The following is a 14,658-nucleotide window of genomic DNA, read 5'->3' as shown; positions in this document are numbered from 1 at the left end:
GGCCCTGGATTTACTGAACCAGGATTTCTCAGGATGACATTTAGGGATATCTAATTGTTCAATACATATTTCTGTGTGTGTGCATTGGTTAAACACACATAACACTCATCACTGTGACCGTCTTAAGTGCACGGCTCAGTGGCGTTAGGTACATCCACACTGATGTGTAGCCATCCTCACCATCCATCTCTCAGGACTGTCCATCTTCCTAAACGGAAATGCTGTACCCATTAAACAATAATTTCCCAAGCCCCTGGCAACCTCCATTCCACTTTCTGTCTCTGTGGGTTTGACCACATTAGACACCTCATCGACTCAATGGACATGAGTTTGACCAAACTCTGGGAGATAGCGAAGGACAGGGAAGCCTGGCATGTGCAGTCCATGGGGTCACAAAGAGTCAGACATGACTTAGCGACTGAACAACAACAAAAAGTAGAATGACACAGGATTTGCCTTTTTGTGGCTGGTCTATTTCACTTAGGATAATATCTTAAAGGTTCATCCACATTGTATCATATGACAGAACTTACTTTTTAAAAGGCTGAGTAATATTTCGTTTTACATATATGACATATTTTCTTTATGCCTTCACCCCTCAGAGGACATTGGGACTGCTTCTCCTTTTTCTTCTTGGCTATTATAAATACTCCACAATGAACATGGATGTGTAAATATCTCTTTGAGTTCCCATTTTCAGTTTTGTTGATATATATACACAGAAGTAGAATTGCTGAGTTACATAGTAATTCTATTTTTAGGTTTTTGAGGAACTTCCCTACTGGTTTATATAGTGGCTGGACCATTTTAGATTCCCATCAACAATATGCAAGGATCCAATCTCTCTACATCCTGGCCAGCACTTGTTATTTCCTTACTTTTTTTTTTTTTTTCTTTTGGTAGTGGCCATCCTAATAGATGTGAGGTGATATCTCATTGTGGTTTATATTTGCATTTCCATGATGGTTAGTAATCTTGAGTATCTTTTCATACACTTCTTGGCTGTCTGTGCATCTTCTTTGGAGAAATGTTTGTTCAAGTCCTTTGCCCATTTTTGAATTGGGTTTGGGGGGGGGGGTTGTTGTTGTTGTTGAGTTCTTAATATTCTAAATATTAACCCCTTATCAGATATATGATTTGCAAATATTTTCTCCCAACCTTGTATGTTGCTTTTTTACTCTGCTGAACAGAACTGAACAGACATTTTAACACTTGATGTATTTGCATTTCGGAGAAGGCAATGGCACCCCACTCCAGTACTCCTGCCTGGAGAATCCCATGGATGGAGGAGCCTGGTGGGCTGCAGTCCATGGGGTCGCTGAGGGTCGGACACGACTGAGCAACTTCACTTTCACTTTTCACTTTCATGCATTGGAGAAGGCAATGGCAACCCACTCCAGTGTTCTTGCCTGGAGAATCCCAGGGACGGGGAGCCTGGTGGGCTGCCGTCTATGGGGTCGCACAGAGTCGGACACTGAAGCGACTTAGCAGCAGCAGTATTTGCATTTGTCTATTTTCACTTTTGTTGCCTGTGCTTTTGGCATCACACCGGGAAATCACTCTGAAATACAATATCATAATGTATGACAGGTTTTCTTCTAGGATATTTATAGCTTTAAGTCTTATATCTAGGTCTTTAATCCATTTTGGGTTACTTTTTGTATATAGCATAATGTCAGGGTCCAATTTCATTTCTGTGCCTGTGGATATCCAGTTTTCTTAGCATCATTTACTGAAAAGACTCTCCTTTTCCCATTGTGGTTTTGAAGATAATTTGACCATATATTATATATGATGGTTTATTTCTGGGCTGTCTATTCTATTCCACTGGTCTGTGTGTCTATTTTTATGCCAGTACTATATGATTTTGTTTAATATAGCTTTGTAATATATTTTGAAATCAGAAATTATAAGGTCCACAGCTTTATTTTTCTTTCTCAAGAAGGTTTTGAATACAAGGTGCTTTGAGATTCTATATGAATTTTAGGACGGACTTTTCTATTTCTACCATTGGGGTTTTGATGAGGATTACATTAAATCTGTGGATTGATTTGAACAGTGTTCAGTTTTAACAATGTTAAGTCTTCCAATCTAAGAACATGGGATATCTTTTTATTTACTTATGTATTTTTAAGTGTGTTTCACAGCGTTTTGCAATTTACAATGCATGTCTTTTGACTCCTTCAGTTCAGCTCAGTTCAATCACTCAATCCTGTCTGACTCTTTACGAACCCGTGGGCTGTAGCACGCCAGGCTTTCCTGTCCTTCACCAACTCCCGGAGCTTGCTCAAACTCATGTCCATCGAGTTGGTGATGCCATCCAACCATCTCATGCTCTGTCATCCCCTGCTCCTCCTGTCTTCAATCTTGCCCAGCATTAGGGTCTTTTCCAATGAGTCAGTTCTTCACATCAGGTGGCCAAAGACTGGAGCTTCAGCTTCAGCATCAGTCCTTCCAATGAATATTCAGGATTGATTTCCTTTAGGATGGACTGGTTTGATCTCCTTGCAGTCCAGGGGACTCTCAAGAGTCTTCTCCAACACCACAGTTCAAAGGCATCATTTCTTTAGAGCTCAGCCTTCTTTATGTTCCAGCTCTCACTGCCATACATGACTACTGGAAAAACCATAGCTTTGACTAGATGGACTTCTGTTGGCAAAGTAACGTCTCTGCTTTTGAGTATGCTGTCTAGGTTTGTCACAGCTTTTCTTCCAAGGAGCAAGCGTCTTTTAATTTCATGTCTGCAGTCACCATCAGCAGTGATTTTGGAGCCTTAGTTAAATTTTGACTCCTTAGTTAAATTTATTTCCAAGTATTTTAATATTATTGATGCTATTAGTATATAAGTGGAATTCCTTTTTAAATTTCATTTTCAGATTGTTCATTGTTGGTGTATAGAAATGCAACTGAATTTGTGTGTTAACTTTGTATCCCACAATTCTGTTGGGTTTTTTATTGGAATATAGTTGCTTTACAATGTTGTATTAGTTTGCAGTGCACAGTGAAGTGATTCACTTCACATTCACAGTGAAGTGAATATATGTATACATATATCCCCTCCCTGGTGGAGTCTTTAGAGTTTTCTACATATAAGATAATGTCTGTGAATAGAAATATTTTATTTCTTCCTTTCCAATTTGAAAGACTTTTATTTCTCTATCTTGCTTAATTGTCTGGCTAAGACATCCAGTATTACTTTAAATAGAAATGGTTAGAATGGGGATTTTTGCCTTGTTTCTGATTTTAGAGGGAAGGCCTTCAGTTTTTCACCATTGGGGTGTGATATTAGCTACGGACTTTTCACATATAGCCTTTATTATGTTCAGGTAATTTCCTTCTAAGGCTGATTTGTTAAGTTCATGAAAAGGTATTGCTACTGCTGCTGCTGCTGCTAAGTCGCCTCAGTCGTGTTCAGTTCTGTGCAACCCCATAGATGGCAGCCCCCCAGGCTCCGCTGTCTCTGGGATTCTCCAGGCAAGAATACCAGAGCCGCCATTTCCTTCTCCAATGCAGGAAAGTGAAAAGGGAAAGTGAAGTCGCTCAGTTGTGTCCGACTCTTCGCGACCCCATGGACTGTAGCCTATCAGGCTCCTCCGTCCATGGGATTCTCCTGGCAAGAATACTGGAGTGGGTTGCCATTTCCTTCTCCCGAAAAGGTATTGGATTTCGTCAAGTACTTTTCCTGCATCAGTTGAGGTAATCTTGTGAGTTTTTCCTTCATTCTGTTAATATAATATATTGGATTGACTGATTTTTGTATGTTTAACTATCCTTGCATTCCAGAGATAAATCTCACTTAGACATGGTGTATAATCCTTTCAATGTGTTATTTAATTCAGTTTGCTGGTATGTTGCTGAGAATTCTTACCTCAATATTTATCAGAGGTATCAGTCTGTAATTTTTTTTTCTTTTAGTATCTTTGTTCAATTTTGGCATCTGGGTAATGCTAAACTCATAAGTTGAATTTGGAAGGGCTCCCTTCTCTTTCTTTTGGAGAAGAATTTGATAACTAGTGTTAATTCTTCTTTAAATATTCTGTAGCATTCTCCAGCCATTTAGTCCTGAGCTTTTCTTTGTTGGGAGGTTTATGGTTGCTAATTCAATTCTCATACTAATTATCAGTCTGTTTAGGTTTTTTATTTCTTCATGATTCAGTCTTGCTGGGTTGTATGTTTCCAGAAGTTGATCTCTTAGGTTGTCCAGTTTGTTAGCATATAATTGTTGCAAGTAGTCTCTTATAATCCATTTTATATCTGTGATACCAGTTATAGTGTCTCCTTTTTCATTTCTGATTCTTGTTTTTTGAGTTTTCTCTTTTTTTCTCTTAGTCTAACTGAAGGTTTGACAATTTAATGGGCTAAAAAAACCCAACTCTTACTTTTGTCATTTTTTTTCTTTTGTTTTTCTATTTTATTTATTTTTGCTCTAGGCTTTATTAGTCATTCCTTCTGGTAATTTTGGGTTTTGCTTTTTCTTATTATTCTAGTTTCTTGAGGTATAAATTTAGGTTTTTGATTTGAGATTTTTCTACCCACGCCAGTATTCTTGGGCTTCCCTTATGGCTCAGCTGGCAAAGAATCTGCCTGCAATGCGGGAGACCTGGGTTCGATCCCTGGGTTAGGAAGATCCCCTGGAGAAGGGAACGGCTACCCACTCCAGTATTCTGGCTTGGAGAATTCCATGGACTGTATAGTCCATGGGGCTGCAAAGAGTCGGACACGGCTGAGCGACTTTCACTTTCACTTCATTTTTAACATACAGGCATTTCCCTCTTAGTTGTATTTGCTGCATCCCATAGATTTTGCAACGCTGTGCTTTTGTTTTCATTTGTCTCAATGTATTCCCTAATTTCTCTTGTGATTTACTCTTTGACCCATTGGTTCAGAGCTAACTTCCTAGTTTTATGGGGGAAATTTTCTATCTGAGTGAGATCAGGAACAAGGCAGGGCAGAGCTCTGCTTACGCGTGGCATGGACTTGGAAGACTCAGGCATTGAGATACCCACAATCTGGGGAAGGGTCATTAGAACCAGCCATGGAGACCATGTGGCTTGTTGAGCATCTTGACATTACGTGTGCATTTCTGGCTCTGTCCAGACGAATCTTCGGTTTGTGGTACAGTGGCTATTCCCAGAGCCCAACACAGCTGTGTTGGTACCTAATCTTGTTCCCACACTCAGAGAGAATCAACCATAGGCAGAGAGACGGTCTGGAGACAGGCACTCAAACAAGTCACAGTCTTCAGTCTTCACCTTTCTCCTCTCCTCTCTCCTTTCATTCAAACAGGATGAGAGAAAGAGTGAATAATACACCACGTGCTTTATATGCATTACCTCATTGATATCTCACTAAGTATTACTATCCTCATTTTATAGCTGAGAGAACTGAAGCTCACAAAGGTTTAGTAATTTGCTCAGTCAATGCTGAATAAGTAGACAGTAAGAGGAAGAGATTGGATCTCAAAATAGGTTCTTTTTGGGTCAAACACCCAGACTCTTCTTTCTCTTATTTATTAAACAGATACCTAGTATGTGTTTCCCTGTACTAGGCACTCAGAAAGCTACAAAGAAAAACAAAATATGATTCCTGGAACCCAAGAAAACCACTGCCAGGAAAATAGATACCAAACCTGTAAATACGAGAGGCTTTTTTTAAAAGTGCGGTGATGGGTAAATACTATGGGAGCACAGAGAAGCAGGGATTATAGGGTGTAAATAGAGAGACATCTCACATTAGGGCAGGATTTCACCAGGAAAAAATGAGGAGGAAGAATTTTTTTTTAATTTAATAAAATGCCAGACAGTAAACATTTTAGGCTCTGCAAGCCAGACAATCTCTGCTGTAGCTACTCAACTCTGCTATGGTAGCACGAAAGCAGACAAAGTCCAAATGAAAATGAATGAACGTGGTTGTATTCCAGAAACCTAATTTACAAAAACAAGAAGGCAGCTGGATTTTGCCTGGGTCAGAGTTTGAAGATCCCTACAAAATCAATGATTAAAGCAGGGAAGGGATCAAATCTTTGTTCTAGAAAGAACACTCTGGGCAAGGTAAAAGAAAGAATTCATGTTCTCATCATCTTTTTCCTTGGAGTAGTTCAGGAAAATTTGCACCGTGGTTGACCTAAAGGAGGCATCTCTGGTAGCTCAGCTGGTAAAGAATCTGCCTGCAATGCAGGAGACCCCAGTTCGATTCCTGGGCCAGAAAGGTCTCCTGGAGAAGGGATAGGCTACCGACTCCAGTATTCTTGGGCTTCCCTGGTGGCTCAGGCAGTAAAGAATCTGCCTGCAATGTGGGCGACCTGGGTTCAATCCCTGGGTTGGGAGGATTCCCTGGAGGAGGACATGACAACCCACTCCAGTATTCTTGCCTGGAGAATCCTCATGGGCAGAGGAGCCTGGCAGGCTATCGTCCATGGAGTCGCAATTGCAAAGAGTCTGACATGACTGAGTGACTAAGCACAGCACAGACCTAAGGGCCTGGGATTTTGTGAGATGAGGAAGGTAGTATTCAGGGTGTTTTCACACAGTTCTCTCACTCCCTTCTCACTTGCCCTCCCGGTCCCATTTCCTCCTATATATTTTAACCTGTTCCCTTTTTGAAGGGGTGTAGAATTGCTAGATTTAGCAAATAAAAATACAGGAGACCTAGTTAAATTTGAATTTCAGATAAACAAAAGATAATTTTTAGTGTAAGTATGTCTCATGCAATATTTGGGACACACTTTTACTAAAAGTGTATTCATTGTTTATCCGAAATTCAGACTCAACTAGGGACCCTGTATTTGTTTTATTCTTCTCACTTTATGTTTTTATTTTTTTTTGGCTGTGCTGGGTCTTCATTGCTGCAGGGGGCCCTTCATTGCAGTACACGGGCTTCTCAAGTTATGGCACACCAGGGGCTCCAGAGCACATGGGTTCAGTAGTTGCAGAACAAGGGCTTCTCTTATTGCAGCATACAGGCTTAGATACCCCACCACATGTGGGATCTTAGTTCTCAGTGAAGTGCAAGTTGCTCAGTCGTGTCCGACTCTTTGCAACCCCATGGACTATACAGTCCATGGAATTCTCCAGGCCAGAATACTGGAGTGGGTAGCCTTTCCCTTCTCCAGGGGATCTTCCCAACCCAGGGATCGAACCCAGGTCTCCCACATTGCAGGCAGATTCTTCACCAGCCAAGCCACAAGGGCTCAAGAATACTGGAATGGGTAGCCTATCCCTTCTCCAGGAGATCTTCCTGACTCAGGAATCGAACCGGGGTCTCCTGCATTGCAGGTGGATTCTTTACCAACTAAGCTATCGGGGAAGCCCCTAGTTCCCAGACCAGGGATCAAACCCATGTCCCATGCATTAAAAGGCAGATTCTTATCTACTGGATCACCAGGGAAGTCCCGGGGCCCTGTATTTTATTTGGCAATGCTACTGGTAATGCTCCTTCAGTCAGAGTTCCTCAAAATTTTAAAGAAATGTAAGAGGACAGGCTCAGCATACCGTGATGTCTAGATTGGGTTGTGACTGATGGGGACATGTGAATAGCAGGTAGGTGTGGGTAGGACAATAGAGTAAAGCCTAGTAAAGTGAGTATTAAGGTAGATTCCAGAAAAGTCCAAAGGTTGAAGGAAGTGGGTGGGGGGGAATGCTGATGAGAGGTTTCTGAGAAGCCTGTGAAACACAGCCTGGGCTCGGAAGCGGAGTAAGTGTAAGAGTAGTGCATTTTATAATTCCTTCCGTGTGAACAGAGCTTTACAACTTCACAGCAGTTATCTCCATTGACTCTTGTAGGAACCTTTCAGAGAGAGGGCATGACTCATTGATCTCAATGAAAAATGAGGAAACAAAAGACTCAATATAGGTCAGGCAAGTTCCCTTGGATAACCTTGGTGAATGGTCCTGCTGAGACTCAAACAAGGCCTTTGACTACACTTCACTTCCTCTGCTTTCTGAATGTTTGTTCTACGGTCAAAGGAGTTAATCAGAGTGGTAAGAAGCAGCAACACCAGCATCAGCAGCTAACATTTATTGACCACTTACCTGGTGCCAGTTCTAGGTGCCCTGTCTATTTACTCACTTCTCACAGTATCCTGATGAGGTAGGTATTATTACCATCATCAATGTATAACTGGCACAGAGAGATAGAGCAAATCATTCAAGACGATACAGAATGAGAATTCAGGTCCAGTTATTCTAGTTCAAGAGCCCAAGTAGCTGATGGGTTGCCATTTCCTTCTCCAGGGGATCTTCCTGACCCAGGGATCGAACCCAGGTCTCTCACCTTGCAGGCAGACGTTTTAACCTCTGAGCCACCAAGGAAACCCGATGAAGACTCAGTTCTCCTTAACTAAACTTCGGTCAGGCTCCTCTGAGACATCTTCCCCACCAGGTCTCAGCCTTGTCCCTGTCCTGTTCTTGGTGAGTCCAGTGCAGCAAGAATCTTGCTAAGTCCGTTTAGAGAGAATTCCTCACCTTTAATATATATATGACTTTTGATTGCACTGTGGGGCATGTGGGATTTTAGTTCTCTGGCCAGGGATTGAACCGGTGCCCCTTGCAGTGGAGGCTTAGAATCTTAACCACTGGCCTACCAAGGAATCCCTCCCTGACCTTTATATCTGATCAAATTCCTCCTCCCCCTCCTCCCCCACAGTTATCGCATCACTGTGGTCTGTCTTCAGCAAGAATCTTATTAAGTCAGTTTAGCAAGAATCCCCCTACCCGTAATGTCTTCCCTTACTACCTCTCCATTTACTACTGACCTCCTCAGACTACTTGTCAGCTGTAAATCCCCAGCTTTGTTTTCTGTGTTCAGAATTTTTGTTGTTCAGTTGTAAAGTCATGTCCGACTCTTTTGTGACCAGATGGACTGTAGCTTCCTCTGTCCATGGGATTTCCCAAGCAAGAATACTGGAGTGGGTTGCCATTTTCTTCTCCAGGAGATCTTCCTGACCCAGGGATCAAAGTCACGTCTCCTGCATTGGCAGGTGGATTCTTTACCACCAAGCCACCAGGAAGCCCAAGAGATAATTCTTATCTGAACTGCATGGCGGGACAGACACCTAATAACAAGAATATCTGCTTTTCTTCAGTTCAGTTCAGTCACTCAGTCGTGTCCAACTCTTTGCCACCCCATGAATCGCAGCACACCAGGCCTCCCTGTCCATCACCAGCTCCTGGAGTTCACTCAGACTCACATCCATCAAGTCAATGATGCCATCCAGCCATCTCATCTTCTGTTGTCCCCTTCTCCTCCTGCCCCCAATCCCTCCCAGCATCAGAGTCTTTTCCAATGAGTCAACTCTTTGCATGAGGTGGCCAAAGTACTGGAGTTTCAGCCTTAGCATCATTCCTTCCAAAGAAATCCCAGGGCTGATCTCCTTCAGAATGGACTGGTTGGATCTCCTCGCAGTCCAAGGGACTCTCAAGAGTCTTCTCCAACACCACAGTTCAAAAGCATCAATTCTTCGGCGCTCAGCCTTCTTCACAGTCCAACTCTCATATCCATACATGACCACAGGAAAAACCATAGCCTTGACTAGAGGGACCTTTGTTGGCAAAGTAATGTCTCTGCTTTTGAATATGCTATCTAGGTTGGTCATAACTTTCCTTCCAAGGAGTAAGTGTCTTTTAATTTCATGGCTGCAGTCACCATCTGCAGTGATTGTGGAGCCCAAAAAAATAAAGTCTGACACTGTTTCCACTGTTTCCCCATCTATTTCCCATGAAGTGATGGGACCGGATGCCATGATCTTCATTTTCTGAATGTTGAGCTTTAAGCCAACTTTTTCACTCTCCACTTTCACTTTCATCAATAGGCTTTTTAGTCTGCTTTTCTTATCATTCCATAAATCACCACCTCTTTTTGAAGTCCCAGGGCCATCCCATTCCCTGGCCATAATTACCTAACTTGTCCTTGGATCTCATTGTCTTCGTGGGGCTCCTGTACAAACATAACTAGCTGTGTTTTTCTCCTGTTAATTATCTTATGCCAATTTCATTAACAGACCAGCCACAAGAACCTAGAAGGGTAGAGGAAAATATTTCCTTTCCTGCACAAGTAATCCATTGATCTTGTGCAATATGCAAACACTCTATTGGAAACAGATATACAATAACAGATAAGACAAGGGAGTCCCTTGTCTCCAAGGAGCTGTGGTTTGACCAGGAACTGAATAATCTGAAATTGGGATAGGTCCAGAAAGTCCGGAAAGCAAGATTCCTGTAGTCTTAGACTATAATCTGTAGAAGAGCAGCAAGAATAAAGTCTTTGGTGCATCTTTACAACCCAGGGACCAACGCAATGATCCACTCAGTTTGTTGAGTCTAGTGTATTCAGAGCTCTGCAACATCCAATGACAAAGGTTGAGTTCATACAGTGTGTTAAAGTGAATGTTAATTACAACAAGAATGCAAGTAACTGAAGAAACATGTTCTTTTTTTTTTTTCTTTTAAGCAGAAGTGAGTTCTTTCAAATGTTACTGTTAATTTTTGCAATTGTGTCTTGAAAGCACTTTCCTGTCAACTTTTTCCATGATTGTGTCAACTCTGGGGAAAAGAGCAACACAGCAGTCTGGTTTTCAAAATTTGTATCAAGTCAAACAACACTTTTCATCCCCACAAAGAAGAGAGGCTCCTCCCTTGCTTAAAGTAGAGTAGGTGATGGGCCAGGTGCTACTTCCTCACCCAGGATCTAATTTTAATTTTTGCTCCAAAATAGTGTATTTAAACAAAATTTTTCATAGAGTGTGTATTTCACAGGATGTGAGAACCCAAACCAACTTCACTGGTCTGGGTGGGGTTGAACTTTCTACCCACAATTCAATTGAACCCACCTGTGCAGTAACTGAATCATCCCACAAGGCAAAACAAGCATGAATGTGTTTGGCTGCGTAGGCAATAGCAATTAAGGACTGGGTCCTGAAGATTTGTTTTCAGAAGGAAAACACTTGTTTGTGATTCCCTTCCTACCATGATTCTTCCACCCTCTACCTCGCCCCAGCGCAGGTGGGATTCCTGTGTTTTACTTTCCCAAAGCCCCCTTTTGCAATGCATTTGTGATCTTCTGTGATTTTCTGTCTTCTTGCAGTGCGACTTCGGCTAACAGAGGGCTGGTTTACTTGGATCTCATTTACTACAGGATCCTGGATGCCTGGCAAAGTAAGTGCTCAACAAATATGTGTGTTGATGACCAATCTAGTGGGGCTTCCCGGGTGGCTCCACGATCAAGAATCTGCCTGCCAATTCAGGAGATGCAGGTTCAATCCCTGGGTCAGAGAAGATCCCCTGGAGGAGGTAATGGCAACCCACTCCAGTTTTCTTGCCTGAAAAGTCCCACGGACAGAGGAGTCTGGCAGGCTACAGTCCATTGGGCTGCAAAAAAGTTAGACACAACTGAGTGACTGAGCACAGATGCACGACCAATTGACTGTCCACTTTCTAGCTGTTAACATATTCGGAAATCAAGAGAGCCCGGCCTTTATTCAGAGCAACTGAGTCCATCTTGACTCTACCTTTTCTAGTTTTTTGACTCTGGAAAATTCACCCAGGCTTTCTGAACTTCATTTTTTCATCTGCAAAATAAAGATGGTAATAATAACATCCTCCTCTGGGGCATTTCTAAGGAGTTAATATGATGATGGACTTGTAAATACTTAGTAGACATTCCAAGTACATCAGCCGAATTTAGTTAAGTGGTGAGTATATCAGTGTGGATGCTATAAAAGACTGTAGAAAATGAGTGGCTTAAAAATTACAGAGACTTCCCTGGTAGCCCAGTGCTTGAGAGTCTGCCTCCCAATGCAGAGGACTTGGGTTTGATCCCTGGTCAGGGAACTAAGATCCCACATGGACTTTAGTGTCTATGAATCCACCCCTGAATTTTGTTTCCTCTTGGCATAGTACCTAATCACTAATCCTCCGGATTAATCAAATGACACACTAATTTCTATGGGTACCTACCAATTCTGGCTTCCCAGGGATGTCATAAGGACACCCACCCAGGCAGAACTTCCAGGAAACTGACCCCAAAATAAAAGTTACCATCAGAGTGGTTGCCAGGGGTGGGATGGGGAAGGAAATAGGGAGTTTTTGTTTCATGAATGTAGGGTTTCAGTTTTGCAAGATGAAAAATTCTGGAGATTGGTGGAACAAAAATGTGAGTATATTTAGTTTTACTGAATTGTGCACTTAAAAATAGGTGATCAGTGTTCACTTTCACTTTTCACTTTCATGCATTGGAGAAGGAAATGGCAACCCACTCCAGTGTTCTTGCCTGGAGAATCCCAGGGACGGGGGAGCCTGGTGGGCTGCCGTCTCTGGGGTCGCACAGAGTCGGACACGACTGAAGTGACTTAGCAGTAGCAGTGGTGACCCAAGGACAAAAGAGCAGATAAAACCCAGGAGGATCTTGGAATGCAGGAATGGAAAAACCAGACCCTTATCATCCTTCCCTCCCCCATGTTGTTACTATTAATGGATTTCAGGTTCTCCTGAGCAGTATAACCTGTCTCCCCTGCAACCCCATAGGGAGAAGGTATTTGCTTTACTCTTCCCCCTACCAGTATACATGCCTCATCCAATCAGCAAATGACCCACAAGACCCCTATCCCACTCCTTGTACCATGGCTATAAAAGTGGACTCTGTTCACTAAGGACCCCTGTTCAACGTCGGTTCTCCCTTGAGCTGGCCTGCTGTTGTAACAGTGTCTCCCACTCTAATAAACTTTATTTCCCTCTCATTCTGTCTCATGTCGAAATTCTATTCCAACCCACGCCCGGACCATGACAGTCAGTACGTTTTATGTTATGCATATTTTTTACCACAATATTTTAAAATGTAATCATTGAAAGTCTCCACCATACATTCAATAAAAGGGGGAGACCTCCAAGGTATAAAGATACTGCATTTTATTTTATGACACATTGTATTTAAAGCTTAGGTGTTATTATCACCTCTGGAATTTTTATAGCTACAGAGAAACATCGATCTGTAGGGTCGAACAGGAATAAAATATCATCCAAATATTTCACATTCCCAGACAAAAATGGAGCTTAGAAAAATTAGTGTCCACACTATAAAACAGTGTGTGAAAGTTATTAGATGCACAAAATACATGGACCCAAATTAGCTATAATGTTGTAGCCATGTGTTCCGGGAAACAAACTCACTCAGAAGAACAATGCAGATAGTGGAGTGCAGTTTATTACACTGGTGGGCCCAAGGCAGAGGCTCCTCTTAACCAAGGACCCCAACCAGTTTTTGTGAAAACCTTATATACCCTAAGTGTGTGTGCTCAAACCCATCTCCCCAAATTCCTTGAAACTAGTCTGGACACGGTAAAAGAGAGATACGATCAAAGTTAACCCATGATTCATGTGTCACAAGCCTAGATAGTTAAACAGTGGACATTTATCAATAGGCCTGTGGTCATACCCCATAAGTATAATGGGATTTACGACTTTGTTCTGTTACAGAGATAATTAGCATATTCTTTTAGGTAAAGGAGAGTTTAGGTACAGGTCCTGAGGCTCCTACATCCGGGGGATCTGGTTTTCCAATTGGTATGTCGTTTCCATAGATACTGGGCATATAGCTCAAAGTCCACAGTCCAGCCCAAGATGGAGTCTGTCTGTTTCCTCCTTCAACAACACTTATGGGATTTCCCCCAGCCTTATTCACATATCACTGACATATAACATTGAGTGAGTGTAAGGTGTGCAAACTGTTGAGTTGATACTTACCTATCGGCAAAGATTGCCGCTAACACTTCCATCAAGTCACACAATTACAGCTTCTTTTCTGTGCTGAAAACATATAAGATCTACTCTCTTAACAGCTTTGAAGTGTGCCACACAGAATTAATAGTGTTTGGGTTTTGAACAAAAGTTGGTTAACTGGAAACTTCTCTAGCAACAACTACAGACCTGTGGGGTAGAATACACACACCTGGTTTTCCACCGTTATCATTCAACATCTCCATTCAAGTTAGTCTGCTGAATTTGCATGCCTTTTGTCTTCTTGCTTCACAGAGCAAGGTTACCTAGAGCTAACAGAAATAGGAAAAGTTTCAGTATTTACATTTCCCTTCTTTAGAAACCCAAAGACTTTCCTCCATCAGCTTTGCCACTTTTCATATTTACACAATTGTTTCCGTGGCAGCCACACTGTAACCAGAGCAATTTACAGTTAATCCAGGGCTTTCTCGCATTCCTCTCTCAGTTTTGCTTCTTAAAGCATAGGGCATCATTGCCCTGCCTCCTTTACAAAAATGTTCTCTACAGCTTGTCTCCAGCTGTGGTTTTTTTTTTTTTTTTTTGGAGGGCATTTCCTCCTCCTTCTCTAGCTCTATCCTTCCTGTTACCTTTGTCACTTGGTTTTCTCCTCTATTCACTCAGTGAATATTTCCAGAGGGGCTGCAATGTTCTCCCAAGAGGGAGCAAATGGATGTGGAGCCTGCTCCCTTGGGGGTGCCCCTGAGACCAGAGAGACAGGTGTGGATCAAATCAACACAGGAACAAAGGTGGACTTGCAATAGCAGTTCATGATGGGGGCACTGGGCCAAGGGGAGATCAGGGAAGGCAACTGGGTCTGAGATCTGAAGGATGGGTAGGTATCTGTGGACCAGGTGAAAGGGTGAGGCCAGAACCCCAGTGCTCAGTCTCAGGC

General features: G+C 42.3%; 1 protein-coding gene and 1 long non-coding RNA gene across 4 annotated transcripts in view; one reads left to right on the top strand and one right to left on the bottom strand.

Annotated features, from left to right (window-relative positions):
- LOC109560636 (placenta-specific gene 8 protein-like) overlaps positions 1 to 14,658 on the top strand; it is a 55,119-nt gene that overhangs the window by 784 nt on the left and 39,677 nt on the right. Inside the window, exons 2-3 of one of the 3 annotated variants that reach the window (XR_011567259.1) lie at positions 3,514 to 3,696; positions 11,080 to 11,150. The gene's annotated coding sequence lies outside the window, so the exon portion shown is untranslated. Of the gene's footprint in view, positions 1 to 3,513; positions 3,697 to 8,393; positions 8,409 to 11,079; positions 11,151 to 14,658 lie in introns of those variants that run through there. The other 2 variants (XR_011567261.1, XR_011567260.1) reach the window with 2 other exon arrangements.
- LOC139183665 (uncharacterized) overlaps positions 1 to 14,658 on the bottom strand; it is a 48,196-nt gene that overhangs the window by 8,953 nt on the left and 24,585 nt on the right. Inside the window, exon 2 of the long non-coding RNA XR_011567262.1 lies at positions 13,939 to 14,038. This is a non-coding gene — a long non-coding RNA (uncharacterized lncRNA). The remainder of the gene's footprint in view (positions 1 to 13,938; positions 14,039 to 14,658) is intronic.

Source organism: Bos indicus, chromosome 6, assembly GCF_029378745.1.
Source record: "Bos indicus isolate NIAB-ARS_2022 breed Sahiwal x Tharparkar chromosome 6, NIAB-ARS_B.indTharparkar_mat_pri_1.0, whole genome shotgun sequence".
NCBI classification, from domain to species: Eukaryota; Metazoa; Chordata; class Mammalia; order Artiodactyla; family Bovidae; genus Bos; species Bos indicus.
This window is presented reverse-complemented; position numbering and strand designations above follow the sequence as displayed.